Genomic DNA, 16,445 nt, shown 5'->3' with positions numbered 1-16,445 from the left:
CCGATTGTGAGGGCATCATGAACTAAGACACAGACAACAAATTCAAAGTTCAAAACAAAGTGTTTTATTAAATCAAATGTCAGGATGGTTGAAGGCCTAACTTGCCCTATGCTAAGGTAGGATTTCCCAACCCGAATGAAACTAAGGAAAGTCTGAGTCAGAATGTTCAACTTAAAAGCTTGTCTGTGTCCAAAACCTATCCCTGCCTTCCCCAGGTTTAAGGTAAGACAGTTTTAAAGAAAAGGGTTTTGAGGGCTCCGTCCTCAAGACAGCATTGTAGTTCATCAAGCCTCAGGGATCCCTTCCCCAAGACTCCAACATATCAACTTATACTTGGTTTCAAACTTCCAATGGTCAACACAACTCCACTCCTGTCTTGGTTTCAAACTTCCAATGGTCAACACAACTCAACTCCTGGTTAGATTGACACTCCCCTGTGAGCTCCCACACGGCCCTTCAAAATCCTGATCAATCCTGTCTCTCCCGGTGGAATACTGCCCCACAATAGCAGCCGACGTTGCCACAAAAGCTCCAGTTGTCAATCCAGCAGAAAATCAGCAACTCCCGGTGCTCTACACAGCTGAAATCCTGACCGGCGCACCCCGGAAAGAGAGAGAGGCCTGGAAGTCTGCTGGCACCCGCCCGCCTCCACCGGATCTGCCAGTGAAGCACCGGCGGCTGCCACAAAGAACAGCGGCGGCCCCTGAGCGGAGGAGAGCTGGGGCAGCCCTGGTCGGTCCCTGGAGGTTCGGGAGCGCCCAGGCGTCGCCGTCGCCTGCTGTAGGGGCCGGCCCTTGAAGACACGGCCTGGCCGCGAGAAGAACACAGACATCAGCCCGGTTCCGCGGGCCCAAACCCCTGAGGCCCCGCAACGTATTGAGGCTCGGGGAAGGAACCGAGGCCGGCGGGAGGACTCTGCTGCCCCCCGCCTGAGCACGGTGTGGCGCCATCCGAGAGAGCCCCCCCCAGCGGTGTGGAGGATGCCTGGATGCGGCGCCGGGGCCGGGTCTCCCCACGGTCAGATACCACTAGCCTTGCGGCACTCCAGCCTAGTGGCAGCCCCCAACAGCCGCTGGCGCCGAGCCCGAAGGAGAGAGGACAGCGTGCCCCCTGCGCCCGCGCCCAGCGCCGCTTCGGAAACACGGTGACATCCGCCGGCTGAAGCCCCGAACAAACAGAACGGAGGAAAGTGAAGCTCCCGAGCCACTGCGGGAGAAGAATAGAATACCCAGGTACAGCGCCTGCAGTGGGGCGGGGGGCGAGCCAAGCACTTTAGAGGCACAGACCATCGGTGTTCAGGTGTAGGATCATCTGGACACCCAAGCTGAAGGGCTGGACCTGCCCGGGTAACCCTTTCTCATACGGACCACCGCAAGGGGCATTGCCTTTGCTGCAAGCGGGCTGAAACAGGCAGGACTTGCGCACACCACTGCTGGCACAGCTTCTCCAAGTCGCCTCGCTGCTCTCCTGCCACTGTCAACTGGCCAAAAAGCAAAACAGTAAAACTGATCCCATGCAAGTACAAGCTACACTGGTAATCAGAGGTGCTGACACCACCCCAACCCATCAGGCACTTGTTGGGTCTCTTGCTTACAACCACGAGACACGTGCCGCTCAACCACGCCAGGCAACATAGCAATCCTGAAAACTCCCTCGGGGCACACGCCCCCCCATCAAACAGCACGGTCTTCTAGAACCAGCACCCTGCACCAATATCCTAGCTCACCAGCAGGACGAATCAGCAGAACAACGCCCGCACTGCGCACATAAACTCGCAAAGTGGAAATCGGACAGGTCAAAACGCAAATTGAACTTTGAAGGGGGCGCCTCGTCTAAAACACCTAGACACAGCAGTGAACCAGAATCCCCACCGCCGTTGCCCAGCCAAGAAGAGTGCGAGCCCCATGCGCTTAGCATCAGAGCACTGCTCCTCGAATTGAAAAATGGAATCAGCAACTTAGATAGCAAACTGGACGACCTCTCATCCAAGGTGGATCAGGTACAACATAGGCTTCACAACCACAGCGAGTGTCTGGATGAAGCAGAGCAACGAATATCCAACCTCGACGACGGAATGATGTCCCTGACCACCAGAGTGTCGTCCCTCGAAGCCCAGATGAAAACGGCCAATGCACGAAATGAAGAACTAAAAGGGCGCTCTAGGAGGAACAATATCAGGATAGTTGGGGTAAGGGAGAAACAACTCCAAGGCAAAATGGAGGACCACGTTGAAGAGATGTGCAGGTCCCTCTTCGGCCCAGAGGCACTCTCACATTTGTTCGTCGTGGAAAGGGCTCACAGAATACCGGCATCGAAACCCATCGTCGGAGCACCTCCTAGACCAATAATTGCAAAACTTCTTAACTATAAGGACATAGACGCGATCCTGACTTCTCACCAGCCACCCAAGCCCAAAGAAGGTCCTTCACCAACATCAAACTAAGACTCCGATCCAACCAAATCCCATATTCAATGCGGTTTCCTGCTCGCCTAAGAGTACAACACCAGGGTAGGACCCAGTTTTTCCAGACCCCCGAAGAGGCAAACTCATACCTAGATCAAGCTGGTTGTGGCCCACCAGAGAACAATCAACCATGTGCACAGAGAGAACGAGCCCAACGGAACCCGCCATAGGCAACAGAACACCACATTAAGTGAAAGAATATTCCACCGGAACACACCATAAGGGTCTGAACACCCAGCGGCCGTGTGACTTGGGAAGATCCTAGCACCCCTAGCACAGCAATGTTTAAGTTTACTAGTTCCACGTTACAAAGTTGGGTCATAAAGACGAGCGAGTTGTGGGTTGCTCGTGAGAATTGGGAGGGGGATACACTCCAGTTGGGGGTTAACAAGTTGCACCAAGTTTGAGGCTACCCACATGCGCCGCCCACGAGGAGACTACGCTTCAACCCGCACCCCCTCACCACTACGCGCCGCCTACGCCTTTTAATGGCAAATCACCAAAAACAGTTGGCACAAAGAAACCAAAAGTCAGCACCTTCACCGTAGCCACGTGGAATATCAAAGGGGGAAACCAGCAGCCAAAGTGAGAAAAATGACTCAATACTTACGCCGACACAAGGTCGATGTAGCTCTTATCCAAGAAACCCACCTAAGTCCGGCCACTGAACGCCCTTGGGCAAAAAACTGGGGTTGCCACCGCTACTTCACATCATTTTCGTCGTATGCCAGAGGAGTGACTATCCTCATCAATAAAACAATAAACTTCAGACTAATCTCAGAAAAAAAGACACAGACGGCAGATCGCTACTAATAAGTGGAACGATTGATGGAGAGGACATCACTCTGGTAAACTTATACAGGGCAAATACCGACAGCCCCAACAACTTTGAATGGGTAATAACCCAACTAAACTCAATAGGGCACTCCACGAACATATGGGGCGGAGACATCAACACAACACTCAATCCTGCTAAAGACAAGTCGCACAATTCGACGGCGGCCCCATCCAAAGCAAGCATGCAAATTAAAGAAATATGCAGCGCCTATCACCTTGTCGATATCTGGAGACTCAAACACCCCGACACCAGAGACATTACTTTCCACTCCTGGGTGCATAAAACCAGCTCAAGAATAGATTATCTCCTGGTGTCCACACACAGCCGCCTGCAATGGGGAGAGTGCCACATTCACCCACGAGCACTATCGGATCACTCCATGGTGTCCCTAGAATGCACCACCACACAGGCAGTCAAAACTACCCCACATTGGAGATTCAAACCCAGAGCGTTACAGGACACAGTCTTCGCAGACGAACTCTGATCTAAAATAAAATTCTTCTTAGACATCAATCAAGGGTCAGTATCCTCAGCCGGGACTCTGTTACGCTCACCTGGTATCCACGGGGACGCCACCCAGCCAGTTGGTCGTTGGTGCCCTTCCCAATGATTCCTGGTGTGGTCTCGGTGTCGATGGGATTCCGCCTGGAAATGAAGACTATATTAGCACTGGGCGACCAAGGTATGTTTCCCCCCACCTTCCTTGTGTTTCCAGCCCCTCCAGGTTCTCTTCTCACCTGGTTGTCGGAATCGGTGGGCTCTCCGTCCTGCTATCTTTGCAGGGGCGCGTTTCTTTTGTGGGCGCAGGCGGTCCAGTTACTTCACTGACTGCTGCCCTTGTAGTGTCTTTCAGGTAGGTCTTATTACAATTGATGGCATCGTAATTCTTGAATGCCTTTTCTCTGTTCCAAATGTCTCTTTTTTTATCTCCCTAGGAGCGCGGAGTGTCCGCTTGGAGAACTGGATATGCTGGTTCTCACCAAGAGATGATGGCGCGCTGTAGTGCTATGATGCGGTAAGGAGGCACTTTGTTTAGCGCAGCAATGTCTTGTCCTCACTGATCTGCGCTTTTCTCTTTTCGTAGGTCGCAGTAAGTTCCCAGTGCAGATGGAGTTCCGGAGCTATGCCGGCCGAAAAGCAACCAACCAGGTAAGTCTTTAAGCGCTTTGTGGTTGTAATATCTCCACTACCTCCTTTAATGATGTCTTTCTCCTTTTCTCAGGTCCTTCGATCCGGGTGGTGAACTGCACCAACAGAGCTGCCCAGGAGCTGCGAACAGTGAAGGATGATGAATGCAGGTAAGATTCTGCTGCTAACGATGTTCTTGGTTTTTCTGCAGGTCCGGAATTCACCAGGCTCGTAAGAAAGCTGGACACGGTGAGCGTGACAATGCTAGAAGCAAAGTAACGCAAAGCGTGTTGTCTTGTTCGGGTGTGGTTTAAATAGCCACTGTAAAGTAGTCCAGGTAAAGTAGTCCCTAGGCCACCACACCCAAAACACTAGACCGCATAGCTTGGTTGTAGGAATCAAGCTATGTGGATGCCTCCATGTTGGCTGAAAGCCTAAATAAAGTAATTCCTCCAGCAGATATCTTTCCTTACTGATGAGCCTGGCGCCAAAGGCGCCAGGACTGGCCCCAAGAGGGCCTGAGAAGTGGATGCCAGGCCTTATTAGTGATCCGAGCCTTGATTCCACCTGGCCAATGGGCTTGCCAGTGTGGATCAGGGCTGAGGGTCGTGACAGCCTCTGTGGGAGTCCATGAAGTGCTTCCAGGGGAGTCTGCATGGCAAAAGAATGCGGAATCCTAAAACTAATACGAAGAGAACTAAACACTAACTAAATCCGTCTCAAAGAACTCGAGAGCTCTCTCCTGGTGGACAACAACCCACAAGTCCTCGCAGAGATCAAAAAAGAACTGGAGACCTTCAGGAACACAGCCGAAAGAGAGGTGAAATTCTTTGACCGACACCACAAAATCCGCCAATATGGTGAGGGGCAACAACCCGGAGCCCTCCTTGCGGGACTTATAGCAGCCGACAGAAAACCCACGTCAATTGAAGCAGTAACAGACCACTCCGGTAACACCGTTCACTCTGCAATCGAAATCGTCGAAGCATTTCGCAGCTTTTATCAAGATCTGTATGACTCAAATTACTCCGTAAACCCGACCGAGCTGGCGCAATACCTAAACACAGTGGAACACTTCTGGGTCGACTCGGAGCCCAGAGAACTCTTTAACGCCCCTATCACCATCGACAAGATCCTCAAGGCCATCAAAGAGCTACCCCACACAAAAGCACCCGGGCCAGATGGCTTGTCCAGCGAATTCTATCAATCTTACACGGACCTCCTCGCCCCGCTACTCCTACAGGTGTACGACGAAGCCCAGGCCAACGACCAACTGCCGCCAACCCTATATATGGCTAATATCATACTCCTGCAAAAACCCGGCAAAGACCCAACCCAATGCGGTTCATACAGACCCATATCATTGATAAATCTTGATAATAAAATCTACGCAAAAATCCTAACGAAGAGGCTACTACCCCTCATGCCCGCCATGGTACTGGCCAATCAAGCCGGCTTCATCCCTGGATAAGAAGAATCCTCCTTACCTCCTATGGGATAAGAAGAATGTTCAGAGCAATAGAAGCACAACCCAGGGAGTCAAGCGGTTGCGGTATTGCTAGAGGCCGAAAAGGCATTCGACTCGGTCGAGTGGCCCTTTCACTTCACGGTTCTGGAAAGGATGGGACTGGGTAAACGCTTCATACGCCTGATCTCACTGCTCCACAAAAAACCAACATCTAACATCATATTAGGAGGTCTGCGTTCAGCTGACATTCATCTAAAAAGAGGGACCAGACAAGGCTGTCCGCTCTCCGCACTGTTATTCGCTCTTGTAATGGAACCCTTGGCATCTAACCTGCGCCTGCGCCACCTCCACAGAGGCCTCTCATTCGGCCCCCACAAGATGATCATCCCCTTGTACACAGATGACGTGGCCATGTTTCTCCGGAATGCTGATGAGAACTTAAATCCCGCGATGAGAGCAGTAATCCAATTGGGCCGCTTCTCTGGATTAAGAATTAACAATACCAAATCATTCATTCTCCCACTCATCGCTGCCACCGTCGAATTCATTGACGACTTTGGCTTTCAATGGCAACACTCAAGCATGAGATACCTTGGCATCTACTTGTTCAGACTGAAAGAAGACATCATACGCGACAATTACGAGGCCACATTGGTCTCCATTGAATCCAAGATTGACAGGTGGAGGTCGCTGCCGTTGACCCTCTGGGGCAGAGTATCCTTGGTAAAAATTATCATCTTGCCCAAACTTCTGTACCTATTTACGAACATCCTTTTGCTGCTTCGCCAGAGGATCCTGCGGCGCATTAAAAGTATGGTCCTCGACCTCATCTGGGCTGGTAAAATAGCGAGAGTCGCATATACCACACTAACTCTACCAATGCAGCAGGGAGGTCTGGCCCTCCCAGATCTGGAACACTGCTATTGGGCTGCCCAAGCACAATTCTTGAGCCATTGGTATGCAACGCAGTTTATAAGGCCCCATGTACAAATTGAAAGGGCGCTTGCGACTCCACACCTTCTTCGCGCCATAATTTTCGGCCAATTTTCAGCCAGTCAACAACCAATGAACCCCGTCACCACCACATACTCAATTTGGCTAAAGATTGCTAAGAAAAATGATGTCATAACCAGATTCTCCCCGCTTCTCCCAATCAAACACATTCCGGGTATCCCCGTCACGTCTGAGAAAGTATTCTTACTATGGACAGCAAAACTCCAGTTAAATTCCATGCATGAGCTCTTCCCAGAGGGAATCTTCCTGACCTTGCAACAAGCACGAGAAAGGGGGAGCAACAATGCCCTTGATACCTTCATTTACCTAAGACTACGATACTCGCTACAGGCGGCAATCCCGACCTTTACTGAACAACCCCCCGAATGGCCGCTGTTGCATAACACAATCCAAGCCCAGGGAGAAGGGCACCTGGTGACGAATATCTACAAAGCCCTCCTTAGCGAACAGAAACCACCTTGCTTGAAAGCAAAATAAAGATGGGAAAAAGAGCTGGATACCAGAATCCCAGACGAAGAATGGGCCTACATACTCAATCTCAGGCAAAAGGTCACTTCAACTTCCTCCACCAAACATATCACACTCATAAGCGACTCCAGGCTCAAAGAGAGACAATATCAGTGTCACAGATGTGGAGAGTCAGATGCAGATTTCCTTCACCTGGCATGGTCCTGCCCTCCTGTGGCCACCTTTTGGAACGCAATCTTTGAGAAAACATCAGCAATAATAGGAACGGACCTCGACATAGACCCAAAGATGGCAATGCTAGGCCTGACCCAATCGCTGCCGAACGCTGTCAGGAAATTGACGGACCTATTGCTTATCCTAGCTCGAAGGAGAGTCGCATACACCTGGGGCAGGGGCCCCCACCAAGCTCCCGACTCTGGCTTAAGAACATCACATACTGCCAGGACGTAGAGACGGACTTCATCAAGACTCTACCGCTCCACTCACGCCCCACAAATATCTGGGGACCATACATTGCTTTCCTGTTGTCAACAACAGACGCCCTAGACTCACAACCACCATCTCCATCGCAGCGACATGTCGTTAGCGTGCCACACAACGCTACAGCCCCTGAGGCGGCGTCACGCAGATAACTGTTTTGGTTTAAAGACTTTTCTGTTCCAAAGGGCAAGAAGGGGGGTCGGGGTCAGGGAGAAGCGCATGGCCTCACTGTAAGTTATGTTGAAAATGCCAATAAAGAAAGTTTTTAAAAAAAAGAAGTTTGGCGGTACCTTTGCCGGTAATACCGGCAGGCTGCCGCCAAACTTCCGAAAATGTCCAGTGCCTGCGAATGGGCAATTACCGGGTCATTACGGCCCTGCCGGACCCAGTAACTGTCCTTTCACGGGCGTGGGAATGGGGAGGTTGGATGCACCGGCATCGTTATAAACGGTACCGGTGCATCTGACATGCTGTGCTTGCGGGTGCCTTTCTGCCCACCAGGTGAGACCTGGCGGGGTGAAAGGCACCCACGAGTACAACTCGTAGTTTGCTGGTCCGGGACCTACAGTACCGGCAAGCTTACCGGTTCCGTAGTTCCCGTACCGGCAAACTTATAATGAGGCCCAATGTCTTTATCTTTCACAATTGAGGGTTCCCTGGTCTAGGCGCAGTTGTCAGACCACACGGTCTACCCATCACAGGTCGTGCAACCAGGAACCCTAAGTTCTTCAACCCATTCAAGAGTAGGAGTGAGCACACCCTCAGGTTTCTCACAACTCTGGGAATTAAACTCCAAAATAATGGCTATCCTTAGGTACCAGCTGACTATGTCCATCAAGCAAACTAGAGTTATCTCCAGAAATAGACCCCAAATGGGTTGGTTTGACTCTGACTGCATGGAATATACAAGTGCCCTGCTAAAGAATATTAAATCAAACGATGCGTGGGCAAATGAGCAGCTGCCCCAGGTAAGGAAAGAGTACAAGGAACTTTTAGCCAAATGAAAAAACTATGCATGTTCTCCAGATGGGAACGCATGAAGGATGCCATTAAGAAGAAGGACCAACAAGCCTTTTGGAAACTGTCGCATTTGGGTGAAAGTGATGAAGGTTTCGGGTTTTGAATTTGAGTTTCTCCTGACAGTTGGCACAGCCATTTTTCCCTGTTGTATAAGGAAGAATGGATGCTTTAAAGGAGCACTAGGGGCGGAGGTGAAGTCTCTTTGGATTCCCAGGCAGTGAATAGGGAATATTTAACTTTTACTTTGAAAGACGTGAGAAATTTGATTCAAGCCCAGAGCAGGGGTAAACGGGCACCAATAAGGACCCAGCGGATGTGTTTAAACATGAATCAAACTACTAGGCTCCATACTCAGTGTTACTTTTTAATTCGTTTTTGCAGAGCCCACAGAGTGCCCCTCCTACTGGTGACAGGCAGAGATTGTCCGGATCTTCGTGGATGGGGATAGGGCTGATCCGGGCAACTATCGCCCTATCACTGTTCTGGATGCAATGGGCAAAATCTTTTGTAAAATGGTCCTGGAGTGCCTAGAGCAGTGGGCTGCTGAGATGTGTAGTATCAGCAATGCACAAGCAGGGTTCAGGAGCGCTATGGGTACCACAGAGCAGGCCTTTAGGCTGTATGTCTTGATACAAACATATGTAACCTTAAGCAAAGGGATTCTATACTTGGTGCTCAGAGACTTAAAAAACGCTTTCGATTGTATCTCCCGAAGTGAACTATGGAACACATCATAGGAAAAGAGTATACCAAAGCCCTCATTAAATGCTACCTTGCTGCTTTATACTGGTAATGCAGCAGCTGTCAGAACAGGAATGGATGGGAGGTGCACTGAGGAATTAATGGTCGAGAAGAGGGTGAGACAGCACTGCGTGTTGGCTTCCAACCCCTTCTCTATCTACCTCAGTGATGTGGTTTAGTACCATAGGATTGAAAATGCTGATGTACATAAGTTGGCAGGTGAGAGGGTTAGTATTTTGATGTATGCTGATGATGCTGTACTCATTGCAAGAACACCAAGTGGTCTGAAGAAATTAGTTGGAGCATTCAGGAATTTTTGTGACAGAAGGGGGATAACTGTTAATACTAGTCAAACAATAGTGATGCGCTGTGGGAGTCGTTGGGCAAATCGGCTACGTTGAGTGTCTCAATTGGAGGATGTGTGCTCGAGGAGGTAAACATTTCCGATTATCTTGGCTTCCGTTGAGAGTAGTGGGAGCTGGGACAAGCAGGTGGAGAAATCACAGCTTTCTCTGTCATGAAAATCCACAGCGATTGACAACTTTACTAGGAACGATGGTAATAATGCTGTCTTCCCCGCTCTAGTGTTGTACAGAGCACAGACAGTGATCACTGCTTGCTTTGGGACAGAATTGTAGGGCATTAGTAAATTGGGGAAGCTTATTACGGTTGGAAACACATTTTTGAAAAAGTTTCTCATGGTCCCTAAGAGTAACCCGAACAATTTGATCTATGTGGAAATTGATTTCATATATATTGGGGATATTGTGCTGATAAAGCCACTGTTAATTTGGGCAAAATTTTGCAGAAAAGTGAACTAGTGTGTTACTGAAAGGCCCTCAGGGATCTATTGCAATGTGAAGGGGCACATTCATTACCCTGGCTGGCCCATGTTAGATGCTTACTCCTCTCTTTGAACTTGGGCCGTATCTGGTCCGTGCGATGGGATGTAGTTGGGGATGCGCAAGAACTTATTAGAAGAGCATTCTGGGACTGAGTTGTCTCTCTGCGATTGTCTAATTGCCTTCAGCTGGCAAGGGGCTGGAGTTTTTTGTTGCACAAAACTGGGTGGGGCAGCGAAAGTTACCTGGTGGATATTGAGAACCCAATGGCACGTGCCCTGTACATGAAGCTGAGATTTACTACATTACCGTTAACACTGGTAATCCATATTTGGTATACAACATGAGACACCTGCTGCCCATTCTGCCCAACCGTGGTAGAAGATGTACAGCATTTTTTTTTTATGGCCTAGCTATTCTAGAATAAGGATGGGGAACCTAAAGTCATGTTTAAAGAACTATGGTGTTTGTTCTTTGCATGCCGCTGAGATCCTGTGCAAGGATGTGTCACTATCTGGTGTGGTGTTTAGAACCTCAGGCTATTTACTGAGAGCCTGGAGAAGAACGAGAAACAAAATGAGCCTATAAGCATGATGCGTTCTTATATGTTGTTGTAATCTTGTTTTGTAAGTATTTTATTTTTGTAAATACCTATGATGATGACATTTTGGCTGATATATTGAATGTTTTTTAATTCTTCTATGGTGGAACAAACGCCCTGAGAAGTGACACATTTTTAGCTGGTGATTTTGAATGTGTTGTTTCAATTTAACTGTTTGTATTTGCTTTCATGATTTTTTAGCCGAAATAAAGCTTGTTGGTGATTATGATGAACAAGTATCTATTAACTGTCATTAGAAATGAATTCATTAAAAACCATGCTTCCAACTGTAAGGAAGGCATGCTATCAAAGTAAGACAGACACAAGTGACCAGAGTTCAAGGGTGTTTATTGAACTTTATCAAGGGTGTGATAAACGCCTATCTAATCCTAAATCTAAGATGGGAGCAAGCTACGACCATCAAATAATAATAACGCAGTACTAGTGGAGTCTCCTCAAAATAAAAGGGCCTATACTAAAAGAAACGATTGCCAATCCTTACCGCTAATTTACAAATAGTGTGGGGAAATGTTCATGAAAAAGAAAGAAGTGTTCACAAAATGATAAGTCAGGCTGTTCAGGCTGTTGGCCTCCCTGCCCCACGTTTTCAGCACAGGACAAGGTGGTTCACTCGAGAATAGCACACTCTTGGGCATCTTCAGCATGAGGGCACAGTTCCATTACCAACATCAAGGCCTTCTGTGCCCAAGTCTCTCGTTATCAAAGTCTGTTGATTCAGAAGGCCTGATGTATCAAACAAACGAAAAGTTCCTTTCCAAATATTTAAATAGGTCGATTCACTCTTCACCCCGGATCCCCCTCAGCTGGGCTCAGATCCCTCTTCCACAATTAGTCTCCCTCAGCCGGGCTTGGACCAATTTCAGTTCGTATATCTTTTTTCTGTTGACTCTTCACCCCAGATCCCCCTCAGCTGGGCTCAGATCCCACTTCCACAATTAATCTCCCTCAGCCGGGCTAGAACCAATTACAGTTCGCATTAGCTATCGAAGACTTTCGAATGTGCACATGGTTTTGCTTGACATGTTGCAGGACCACTTTGATTTCACAGTTCACAATTTTATACTATCAGTTGGATACCTTACAGAGACTTTCAAATGAGTACCAATGTGGCGTCGGACCACTCTGTAAATGGTATGTTTCTTGGTTTACAAAGGTTCACTCATTCCTTGGATATTCAATTATATTCACGTTGCTCATCACATACGCCTTGCACTTTGTTATTTGAAGGTTTCTTCATACAATGTTGCAGCTTGAAACCTTGGTTCTAACACAGACCGGTCTGATATCAGTCTCCCCGACTCACCGGCTGTGCTAACCTTACTGGAGCAGCATTGTTGTGGGAGCCAAGGACAGTACCACAGCTTTAATCGCTCCTCCCCGCCTCGGCTGTGGATGCGGTATAGCCCCGGGTAACTTCGACACACAATGCACCTTTCTTCAGCTTCATGTCCCGGTCTTATGTTTCTTATCCCCAGTGTTTGTGAAAGTAGCGGTTTCCTTCCTCTGTAAAGGTCAAGGGCAATTCCCTTCTTGCATCCCTTACTGGTCTCGCTGTCTTTCTCCTTGTATTAAACTTAAACTGCCATCTTAGAACTGCTACTTCCTCGTGTGTTTTGCCTTGCCCAGAGTGTGCTTTCGTGCTCTGCCTTTTATCCATGTGGGGGAGGTTTGATGGAAGTCAGGTGTGTGTAATTATCAGTAATTGCCTGACTCTGCCTGACCCTTGTGTTGGGACATGTTAGGTATACGGCTCAGCTGTTAGTCCGTTGTCACTCACAGTGACCTCTCCATGAGAAAGTGTTTGTCTCGAAAAAAGGGCTGAGGGGGTTGAATTCATAGGTATCCTACCTTGTAGGATAGGAAAAAGGTGCTATTGGGAAGGGGATACCACATCTCACCCTCCGGTGCCCCTCTTCCACTCAGGAGGACCCCTCATCCAGGTGATCCTTCCACACTAGTCCACCCCCAGAAACTGGATCCAAAAGCAATGGCTGTGTCCTGGCCACCTGGATGACAGATCCCCAGGGACTGGTGGGTGAGACACCTTTAGGTATCTCGCACAACCCAACACAGATGTATTATTCTCATGGTGTAGTTCCTTCAGACATCTACTGGCCTCTTCAGGGATATCTGTGGATTTAACTCCATTCCAGTAAAAACATCTTTAAAATTGCTGGCTTCACCAGAAAACCTTTAATTTTCCTTTCTCTGGACAATGCGTTGGCCTCCTGGAATGCTTTCCATTTTTCAACTATGTCCTGGAAACACAGAGAATGCTTTGCCAGCATCTGAGGATTGGCGACTCTCTCTTGCTGCTTTCAGTAGCCTTAGTGCCTTCAGTAGTGCTTATCTTGGTTAGAGTTATTATAATTTGCCGAGGTTTGTCCATCTCGATTTTACAAGCTCTAAAGGCAAAGTTAGTCAGTAGTGCTAATGATGTTAGCGCTGTATACTTCAGACAAGACTTGAATCACAAATGCATCCATATTTTTAGTCGTTTTTTGTTCTGCCAGTCAAACCATCCGCATATTGTAGCATCTGCTTTTCATTTCCAAATCAGTATTTTTGATCTTCAGTCTGGCGAGCTCATTCATAATATCATTGTATGCCCTCAAGCTTCCAGAGATCACAACTGCCAGGGCACTGTATTCCTTTTCAATTTTGATTACTCTGCTGTCTGGAAGGTAAACTTTCCCTGTCAAATAAGAGAAGGTAGATTTAATTTGCCCAACATCCTGGGCAACATTCATCAGTGGTTCGGAGTGCGTGGAATGGTTCGGAGTGTGTGGAATGGTTCGGAGTGCGTGGAAAGGTTCGGAGTGCGTGGATCGGACTGGAATGCATGGAGCGGACTGGAGTGCATGGAATGGACTGGAATGCATGGAGCGGACTAGAGTGCACGGAGCGGACTTGAGTGCATGGAGCGGACTGAAGTGCATGGAACTGATTGGAGCGCATGGAACTGACTGGAGCGCATAGAAGTGCGTGACATACATGAATGGTTTGGAATGCATCTAATGTTTGAAAGAGCATGTAAACCATCTTATCACATCACCATGCTTGCTCTCCTCTTTACACCACCATTCAACTAGAACACAGAGATACTATGACAACATTCGGTATAGCTGTTCTCATACCAACATCTGCCTCATACTCCACATCACTCTAACTAATCACTGCTGGTTTCACCCCTCCCCCAGGCAGGCGTTCTCCTCAGGCCTAACGCAGCCAGAACTGGTCTGGATAAAACCTGCCAGAACGAACACATACCCCTGATCTCTCAACCACCACACCTACCGCTATGAAGCAGCTATTACACGAATGCCACACCAGCTGCACACATATCCGGTGCTCACAAGCACCTTTGACTCTCTCTACTCTCTCTACTGACTTGAACTTCGGTTCCCGAGGGCGTTCAACCTACCAGCGCCTTCAGACCATACCAATGGTACATAAGGCGCTATATAAATGCAAAGTAACATAACATAACATAGAACGGGTTGGAATAAACTATCTATGGGAACTCTGGGTGTCCTATAAACCAACAGGGCTTTCACTACTTTCAGTGCTATGACCATAAGGTGCGAGGAAGTAGGGAAAGTAATTGTGACAGGGAGGTACTCTTCTTTCCAGGTGTCCAGCACCATGTTAATTCACCAGTTGGTCCCAGGGATATAGCACCCAGCACACCAGATGCTTTCCTTCTCAGTCACAGGACTCTAGCGCCCAGCAAGCTCCTTACTCTACAAGTAGCAATACCGTACCCAGCTCACTTTGCATCCAGGAAAATATAGCGCAGCTTGCTCCTCCCTCTGCCTCCAGAGATATAGCGCTCAGCTCACTTTGCCTCCAGGAGTAGAGCATCCAGTTTGCTCTGCCTCTTACCTTGATAAAATGCCTGCTGATAGGTAGTACCCAGTTAGGTTTGCAGCTAGCACTGTACCTCTCGGGATGTAGACCCCAGCTCGCTCAGCCTCCAGGTAAATAACACATAGCTTGCTCTGCAGCTTGCACAGTGCCTTCTGGGATATAGGGGCCAGCTAGCTATGCAGCTCTCTTCACACTTCCTTCTTCTTAGTCGCACATCCTTTTGACCCTCTCTGCCTCTTGCCTTTCTGATGTGCAGACGTTTAAACACTTTTGCTAATGGGTAATTCTCTTCAGCTGTTGGTTTCTAGCTACTTCCAAGGCTTAAAAATGCCTGACGGTTGCTCGGGCAGCACTTCACTCTTCTGACAACTGGATGTTCCTTACTCAAGTAATGTTGCAACTCCTCCTGGAAGGTCATGACTCCATTCATTAAGACCATAATGGAACTACAATAATCAGAATGGTTAATAAAACATAATTTGTCCTCATTTAATTGAGATCTTGTCACTTAAACACCATTAAATACATGTGTGTCCCTGAGGAACACCCCACAATTACCATGGCATCGAAACATGTCGGGCTTGGGCTTGGTCTCCCTTGAAACTATTGAAAAAGTGGACTATGTACAATGTTATGCCACTTGATCATGTTGGTATAATTATAGCAATTTCGGCTTATTTGATGTATGGTGGGATTTTGCGTCACTATTATTCACCTAATGGTTCTTTGTAACTGAAAATATATAAACACATGGTTAGCCAAAAAGCGCTCTTCCTATACTAATTACTGGTGCTTCAGGCTGCGGGTTTGGCTAAACTCCACAATATCAAAAAAACACATGTAGCCATGGGGTTGTAGATGTTAAAAAAAAAAACCCTATGGAAAACCCGTCAGGTTACCCAAGCACTCAAGACCTTGCTGCGTTAGATAAAAAAAATGTCCTTATTTAAATAGTAGGTGCATCACATATACAAGGTGAAAATAAAGTAAACATTCACCAAAACGGTAGACCAGATCATTAAAAACACTCACACACCGGGTGGAAAAACACCACTCTAGCCAGCGGCTCTAGCCAGTGTTTTTAAATTTCACAGAGGAACTTGCACACATGGATTGTAACAGCCTGAGGAAGCTTTTGATAACGAGCGGAACTCGTGGCTTTTTCCACCCGGACGTGTGAGTATTTTTAATGATCTGTTCTGCCTTTTCAGTTGCCCTAACAAAAACCTATCACATTCAGTACAACAAGTACATGAAAGGAACATTATACTGCACTAAGAACAACCTATCCATATCATAGTTACAAGTAAAACCAAAGAACACCAGAAATCACCAGTTATGCTAACCTAAGCAACCATAACTCGCGCCACCACTGTGCACTTCTAAGACTAACAACCATGACATCAAACATGAAGTCACATGTCGTAAAAAGGCACAAATAGACTTCTTCACAATGTACCGTGCTTTCTCCATTTCTGACCCAAAAGAAA

This window comes from Ambystoma mexicanum, chromosome 9 (genome assembly GCF_040938575.1).
Source record: "Ambystoma mexicanum isolate Mex_15411 chromosome 9, UKY_AmexF1_1, whole genome shotgun sequence".
NCBI lineage: Eukaryota > Metazoa > Chordata > Amphibia > Caudata > Ambystomatidae > Ambystoma > Ambystoma mexicanum.
This window is presented reverse-complemented; position numbering follows the sequence as displayed.